Source organism: Larus michahellis, chromosome 8 (assembly GCF_964199755.1).
Source record: "Larus michahellis chromosome 8, bLarMic1.1, whole genome shotgun sequence".
NCBI lineage: Eukaryota > Metazoa > Chordata > Aves > Charadriiformes > Laridae > Larus > Larus michahellis.
This window is the reverse complement of record NC_133903.1, coordinates 56122290-56130958: the sequence shown is the minus strand read 5'-3', so window position 1 is coordinate 56130958 and position 8669 is coordinate 56122290. Positions and strand designations below refer to the sequence as shown.

At 43.9% G+C, this 8669-nt stretch overlaps 1 long non-coding RNA gene across 1 annotated transcript; it reads left to right on the top strand.

The window, feature by feature from the left end:
• Positions 1 to 246: 246 nt before the first annotated feature.
• Positions 247 to 7548, top strand: LOC141747078 (uncharacterized). Its single transcript, XR_012588590.1, has 6 exons — positions 247 to 291; positions 477 to 541; positions 1186 to 1342; positions 4988 to 5177; positions 6701 to 6789; positions 6925 to 7548. It is a non-coding gene; the product is annotated as an uncharacterized LOC141747078 (long non-coding RNA).
• The last annotated feature ends 1121 nt before the right edge of the window (positions 7549 to 8669 follow it).

The window sequence follows — 8669 nt, the reverse complement described above, 5'->3', positions numbered from 1 at the left end:
TTTAAATTAGCAGATTAGAAACAGGAGGAGAGCTTTGCCTGCGTACGTGTTCCACGGTACGTGGGGGAGGGTTGTTGTAAATCGACCAACTGGTCCTCCAGGCACAAATCTCTTTTTGAACTCAACCGTGAAGTTTGTATCTGGATCTGATGCTGCCACCTGGTGTCTAGGTGATGCTTTAGGCTGGCCTGGACCAGCAGGTGAGGGCCACCCCTGGCCACAGGGCTCTTGCCATCCCAGATCATACAAGGGCCTGGGGCACGAGGACCGGGGATAAAAGGGGCCTGTAAGGTAAGCTGCGCCTAGGGATCAGCTGCGTTGTCTCCAAATCCACAAAGAGCTGATTCCACCTACCATTCTGTCTGCAGCAAGGAGGAACCTGGGTTGTGAAAGCACCTCAGCTCGGGTGGGGGGGAACTGGGATTCTTCTGTCGGGAGCAACCTGGCAACTTCTCATTTCATCTTCATCTCGCCAGGAGCAGCAGCAGGCAGGAGAGTGGCCCTGGAGGAGGGACCATCCCCACAGAGCGGTCCAGGATGGGTAAGTCAAAAAGACAAAAGACATCTTTTAGGAAGCAGAACCGGAGGACTTCACAGTAGCTTTCCGTAGACAAAATCGGCTGCACAAAGTGAACAGGACAAGAAAGACGCAGTGGGGAGAGTTTGGCTGAGCCGGCGTGTGGCTCATGGCGCTCAGCTGCCTCGCGGGGTGGCTGTGCTGGGGGGGCATTGCCTGTGATAACAGTGATTGATTACGCAGCCCTCCTGCTTTTTCTTGTGTCAGAATGTGGTATCAGTCAAACTGTTTGCGCAGCCGTGCTGTGAATTAGGTTAGAAGCGCTAAAATAACTAACACCCACCACCCCTCTGTTTGTTTTTAACACGGATGAATTCCTCATCCAGTTCACCCCGCAAAAACACTCGTACAAGAATTTGCACAGCCTCCTGATGAACCGGACGGGAAATCAGTCCAGCTGGAAAAACAAATATCTATATTCCCCGTTCCAACAAAAAAATCTCCCAGCCAGATCGGTTCCTCAGTCTGTGCCGTGCTGTGCGGCGATGGGACAAAGTGCCCGTCTTGAGTCTTTAAGCAACCCAGGCTTTGAATGCGAGACAGTCTGAGGCTACACCTGGTAACAATTTGCTCTCCACCTCCTTCTTTCTCTCTTTCTTTCTCTGCAGCGTGCCTTTATGCTTGTTTCACTATATAGTACCACAAGCGGCTTTACGAGCACGGAGCGGGGAAAATTCATGTGCGCGGGGCTGGGGAGAGGAGAGGCTGCCTGAGCTGGCGCTGCTGCCGAAAGAAATGTCTTTGGAACTGGGGCCAAGTCATCAGGTAAAGTGCTTTCTGTTGGCCTATGCCAAGCAGTGTCTTTTGCTGTTCTCCAAATACTTATGTCTTTGCAAAATACATAAACATTTCAACAGTGGTCTCTCTAGCGCTTATTTCCAGCGCTTAAGGTGAAGTTGCTGTTTCCATGCTCCTAAACCTCCTGCGATATGACTAATTCCCGCTGGGTCAGCTCCTGACTTGCCTAACCCCAGGCACGTAGCCCCAGAGGACGAGAAATAAACTCGGGCAGAGAAGTGACGGGAAGTGGTGACGCGTTTGCATACCTGCAATTGAAGTTCACGTCTCTTCAGTTCTCTTTTTCCTTTCTTTTTTTCCTCCTTCCTCCTTTTCTGCAGTGGTTAACATAAGAATTTGAGGTTTAAAAGGGGCCCGTCTCTGGACTTTCCAAAAGTAACAAAAATGCAGGAGAAGTTTGGAAAGTTAATGTAAATCTAAATTCAGCTGGTATATTACAGTTCAGTGTTTCCTCTACTATTTATCAATAATTTACACGCTTAGTGTATCTTCTCGTCTTAAAATTCTGACCTCCTCGCTGATCTACACCAGCAAACTCCCCGTCACATAAGGATTTTCCCAGTTAGGATGAGTAATTGAGGAGCTGAATTAATCAACATTGTGTGGTCTGTGGCAGCCAGGAGATAAAATTCCCGAGTCCCCGTTACTTCTTTTACTTTCCGCAAAAAGCTTTCCTTTTATATTTTTAGAGCTTAGAGGGTAGCATGTACGTAGCGAGTTACATCTAAATAGCACACTCTCCAAAAAGTTTGCTATTTTCTTAATGTTCATGAATATTTCAGGCACTCGTGCTAAGAGGTTTTGGTGCATTCCAGGACAATGATTTCAGGTTTCTGTTTTGCCTTAAGAGGAAACATGGCTTACAGTGACACATTCTGCGCGGTTTGCATTATTCTTTTGGACAGGGTTTATTACTCTTACAGAATCAGATGTCCTGAAAATATACCACCTTTTTTTTTTTTTATAAGGAGTATATGTTCTTACAACTTTCTCCCTGTTTTTCCCATTCTTGCCATCAGCCTTTGACATGAGATGGGCATCATTTTTGGCTGCTGCGAGAGTAGAGTTCTCTAGAGAAATTCACGCATTCTCTTCAGTCAGGAGCAACACCGGAGCTAAGGACCAGAGTTTACTTTTCTCACCCTTTCATCTCATTGTTTTCCATTGCTCGAGCTGGTAAATACACTTGGATGAAATTGTGCAGTGCCAGCAGTGCACAAGATAACCAAATTAGTCTTTTCCAGCTGAAACGTCTGTGATTCTATTGTAGAATAGCTACAGTGATTTGCATAAGCATATATTACAGCATTTGGGAAACATTAGCTTAATCGCAGTTCAAGTTACATTTTAATATTTAAATGTATCGTTTCATTAGTAATCTGCTTCCTTTGCTTGTACTGATGCATTTTCAATAGACCATAAGACCTCTTAAAAATAATACTCTAACAAATACATTTGCTCCCTACAAGGTATATGTTCTCAGAAAACTGAATGAGCATATAAATAACATAAAATCCATGTCGTAGTTCAAAATATGTGCTTATACCAATTGCTTTTACTTTAAAGAAATGCCTGGTAGCAAACTAAGGAAATTATTCTAATTTAAAAAACCAGAATGTGAGAGCAGCCAATATAAAAAAGTATCTGGGTCATTCCTTCCTGTAGTTAGAGCAGAGAACTCGAAAGAATGCTGAGAAATGAGCTCCAGCTAATCTCTCTATCGTAATGTACCATGAACTTGCCTTACAGCTGATTTAGGTGGGTTTGCACAGAAATAGGGAGCTGTTAATTGGGGCAGGTGAGATGCAGTCATTTGGCCAACTTTGCGTTTGGGAGCAGAAAGGCAGAGGCTGACTAACAACCCAAACTGCTGTATGTGGATGGGAATCATTGCGTTAAGATTAAAGATCGCTGATGATTTTTCTCCTCAGTTAGCCATCTCTTTCATTACCTATTTTAGACTCTGAGTAAAATAAGGATAGCAAGATTCAGCAATACAGAGTCCTTTGACCCACACATTAATTTTTTTTGTTGTTTAGCTCAGTTAAATGATGCTAGAATTCTCAGTGTCACAGACACAGCAATTTACTACTCCAGTTACAAGGCACTTCCCTGCTCGGGGAAATGGAGCTGTAACTCCTAATTACAGGTGGATTAATCTGTGACAACTGAGGCAACTGTTATTACTGCCAACTGCCTTCTCCTGCCATGGGTCACCTCCTCGCAGGTTTGGGATCTGTCTGTGCTTCTTGGCCAGCTCCATTTACAGCCCAGTAGAGTGATGTAATTTGAAATCCGTGACAGTTAACGTAAATATGCTGGGTGGTGAACTGGGACAGCTGAGGAGCAGAAGGTTCCTTGACGAGGACGTGTAACTACGGGGATGGGAACCTCCATGGAGCACAGCTCGCAGCCATAATTGCTTTAGCCACCCCACCTCTAATCTCTTGGAATAAAAGCCTACACTTGGGTCAGATGGAAAATAAGATCAAGAAGAAAACCATTTTTTCTTGCTTCTTTTTTTCCCTGCATAATACACACACTTTTATTTAAGAGGACAAAAAAGCCCTATCTTGCTAACTGTAATGCAGACCGTAGGGCAGCTTGCCTTGATTACATTGTACTAAATTACTCATCTTGGATATATGCTTCTCTTTATTTTCTCTGCCAAGAGCAAAAATATGATATTATTTGGCAAGAGGAATGTGTATCTAAAATGTCAAATTACAGCTCATAACTATTACGGGATAGTTTTGGCGATAGCCCTTTGTGATTGTTCCAAAACAGATGTCTCTTTCTAGGAGATCCTTAAAACTAATATATGCTTTGTGTTTGGTTTTAGGTGGTATTTTGAGAATGTCCCACAAAGACGCTAGCTGTGTGCATACATTGCTTTAGTTTAACTTTAAATTTCTAATTTCCAAAGACTTCCAAGTCTTCAAATTGCATTAATTGATAATTCTGCGTGTACACAGTGCAAACATTGAGAAATGCAGATTCTTTTTTATAATAACCGATACGGCCAACCTAGAAACTGCATGTTATTTAACATAACAGAAGAATAAAATATTAAAGCTGGCTCATATTTGTCAACTATTTCATCTGATGTTTCAAAACTGCCACCACTGGAACTTGATTAAATCTCTTGTGTCTCTGCCGTCTTAATTAACTAATATTAGCCTTTACTGAAATTGAATTAAAGCGTGTTGCTTGGTGTTACAGTTTACCACCGTTACAAACGCTCAGCCTGTGTGCATTTGTTCATTTCTCGTGGGAATATGAAAAAAATTGCTTTGTTTTAAATTTAGCTGCATCTGCTAATTCAGTCCTCAGTGCTAAACTTAGAATGGATTGGATTTGTGGGAATATAAAGGCTTAACAGAGAAACAGTAAGAAGCTGTCAAAAAACCCTCTGGAATTCATTCTTTGTATTCAGCACACTGATGGGAGCTACTGAACCACGAAGATTTTGCTATAAACAATTGTACAATTCAGCTAGTAGAAAGAATGCACTTTTGCTAACCTTATTGTCCTAAGATAGCATACTGGATATCGTTTTTAACATTAAAGTGTCCGTATCTGTTAGTAATAACATCTTTGCTTGCTTTTGAGGACGTTAAAAACCTGAGGAAAGGCAGTCTCCAAGCCTGGATGGACGCTTGAAGCCATTCTGATGTTTCACTGCTCCTGCACGTGGTGTCTGCCTGGATGTACAATTCCTTGGAGGCCCTTAACCCAGCTCTGCCATGTTTGAGCTGGTTTCACTGATGTCCATCACTGGAGTGGATGAAAACACAGACACGTAGGTAGAGAAATGCCAGACTGGAATGGTCTTTGTAAAGGAAAGCCATGTAGTGACAGGACGAGGGGTAATGGTTTTAAACTGGAAGAGGGGAGACTGAGATGAGATGTGAGGCAGAAATTGTTTGCTGTGAGGGGGGTGAGCCCCTGGCCCAGGTTGCCCAGAGAAGCTGTGGCTGCCCCATCCCTGGAGGGGTTCAAGGCCAGGTTGGCCGGGGCTTGGAGCAACCTGGGCTGGTGGGAGGTGTCCCTGCCCAGGGCAGGGGGTGCCACTGGGTGGGCTTCAAGGTCCCTTCCAACCCAAACCATGCTGTGATTCTGTGATATTATGGTAGGTGCCAGCATTGGCACGTTTTGGATAGGGTTTGATACGGAGGTTCAACACAAGGCAAGAAGCCGTATGGGAGGTGGAGTGACCGTGGTAAGAGCCGTCGCAGAAGTTTGATGCGAAATGGGAGATTCGGTCTGAGGGACGGTGGCTGAGGAAAGGCCCAGCTATAGGGCGAGTCCTAAGAGAAGATGAAAGAGCAGAGCTTGCATTTCCATGAGGACTGAGAAGAGGCAAGAAGTGGCAAAATGGTCCATGGCAAAGTTGTGAGAGGTTTAGCACAACTTTGGCTGACGATGCATGATCCACTGCACGGTGATCCCGCAAACTTACACTCGTCAAAAATACCAGGGACGCCATTTGAAGCAGTAGAACAAATTCAGCCCAGGCGAGCACAGTGTATTGTCAGCCCCCAATTGTGGGTTAGTAAAACCTTCCAAGGGCCTGAGTTACGTGGCTTCTGAACTGTGGCTTTTTTAAAATGGATTTTGTAGAGGTGGGAGGTTGTCATGGTGGGGGGCGGGGGAGGTGTTAGGCATGTTTTTGATAAGAGAAATCTTTTGGGCCTCTGGATAATTACTCGATCAATCAAATAGAAGGATTGAAGAGAGCGCTGTACTTACTGCCAGATGATCATTATGTTATGGAAGAGATTTGGATGGAAGAACTTGGAAATTTAGTGATATACTAATGATGAATCTGCCCTAGACTTGTTCCGATATCCCGTTGCAGAAACTCTGCCTCCTGATGATTGGATTAATGGTTGAAAGAGACAGCTTGGCAGACTCAAATAAAAGGCTTTCCACAGATTTGCCTTGGAGGGCTTGAGCCTTTTAACCACATGGTAATTGTAAAGCCTATAAATAAAATTTAAAAATCTAGTTTAAACAGCCTTTAATAAATTATTTTAATGCACTGTTATTGGCCCCTCCTTCAGGATATCACAAGTCTGCACTTTCAGTCTGACAAGCTGAAATGTGCTTTCTGTCAAATTATCAGCTCAGATTTTTGTCTCACATGCTTAATGGAAGCCTTGATGCCCCTACTGAAGCTTCATCCTAATGCGCGGAAGGCTTTGTTGATTGAAAGCCTATCAGAGAGGAGCCATCAGGAGAGTTATCTGGGACTGCGCTCTCAATGTTTTTCAAATGCTGCTCCGCACCCAGTGAATAATGGCTTGTCTTGCCGGGTTCCAGGACAGAGGGACAACTGAATGGAGACGGTTGCTCTGAAGGACCCAAGCTGGACACTGCCACCCACCCAGTGCTGCTGAGGAGTCCAGTAGGTACAGAGTGGCTGGGAGTGGGCGTTTGGGGGTGCACTCTGTAGGTCGTCTGTTCTTGGCTATTTGTGGTTTAAGGCTGGGTAATCCCCTTGCTAAGTTTGTGATCCTTTCTTTCTTGCCATGTTGTCATCAAAGGAATTACATGAGGAGTCCGTGACTCCCGGCAGAGATGGAGCTTCGGGTTGCACGCGTAAAGCCTGAAGAACAGCATGGGATCTCAGATCTGGCAGGCTGGGCGGAACTTAAGTAAAAGGTGTCACGCAGGAAAATAAATAAAATAAAATTAAGCCTAGCTCTGAGTTTCCAGATGTAGAAACAGTGGCAAAATTCAACTTTCCTGGTTCCTAATAAGTGGACAAATGTTTAGCCTTGAGCTACAAGGGGGCCTGTAAATCACGCAAAATATTTACATTTTCGAGTGGGGCTGAGGTCGGAGGGAGCACTGCACACCTGGCCATTTTCTTCCTAACCCTGACTGCAGCGGGCAGTTGCAAGTTGTAGATCTCTGTCTACTCACTGATCTCAACCCCCCCCAGTCTTTTTGTTGACATGTCCCGCACCAGCTTTTACAATTGAGTATCTTTATGAAGTGTAGAAATGCCTTTTCTTACAAAGATAAAATGTTCCCCACCATCTGTGCTCTAGAAATAACATAAAACGCCCTTTTCCTGTTGTAGGAGAAGATTTTCCGTGTTATCAGTGTTTGTAAGAGAACAAAACCAGAGCGTTACCTATAAAAGCAGTGAGGAGTGCTGAGAAGTAAGTGGTTTTTGAACGCTTTTAATCTTCTTTCCCCCGTAGCAGCAAAGTACACATTATTTATTACTAGGGGTAACTTTGTAATGCGTTAGGTGTATTCCAAATAAAATAAGAAACTGCAGTCACAGCATCAAGCAACGCCAACACCCACACAGAAAAAATACAGCCTACGAACTGGAGACCGGAGCCAAAGCTTAATCCCCACAGGTCTGGTTTTTTGTTGCGCGCTGTATTGTAAATAAAGTAGGCAAGTCCAAACGAGAGTTCAAAAGGTTGTATCTGGTGGTAGATGACCATGATTTAATCAGCTTTTTGTCCACTGCTATACTTTGTATTTTACATATGGGGTCCGCTGCTGTGCTGGTATAAACAATGCTACTAATACTAAAAAAACCCTGGCCTCTGTAAAGCAAAAATGAAGCAGCTCAATACTGGACGTCTGTGCAGCAACGTCAGTCCAAATAACTGTGGCAGGGGTTGTGATTTTGGGTAGTTTGGGTTGTTTTGGGGTTTTTTTTTTCAGCTTTCTAAAGCTAGAAATTATTCCTATGATCATGCCATTTGACTTTCTAATCCAGATGATAGATGGTCCTCTGTCAAGCCTTTGTGTTGTATTTGTAGCATGTGCCTTTCTCTCACAGTTGTATTTGGAAAATACCTCTAAATTCTAGCATTTTAATTTTAAAAAAAATAGTTTTTTTCAAATTATTTCCATCAACCAATTGAAACGAGACAACACAGAAGAAAAAATACTGAACCTTTCAGAGAGTCTGATCTCCGTGAAAAGTGAGCATCCAAAGAAGGTTTTTTCAAACCTCTTGCAGTAACTTGTAGGATGGGCACGTAGCACCACAAATGAGGAGCTTGTGGCAATCCCGCCGCGCCTTCACCCTCACCTTCAGGCAGTTAAACCCCTTGGAAAATCTGGGCGCTGGGCCCAGCCCTGCAAAGAGTTCTCTGTGCAGAGACTCCTCCTCCTGCCTGGGACGGACCGTAGGATAGTCGTTTTAATAGCTGAGGCTTTCAAAACAGCCTGAAGCCCTCAGGAAAAAAATAATGTAATTAGCGGCAAGTAGATGAGTTCCCGAATGATTAATTCTGGACAACTTACACGGGTAGAA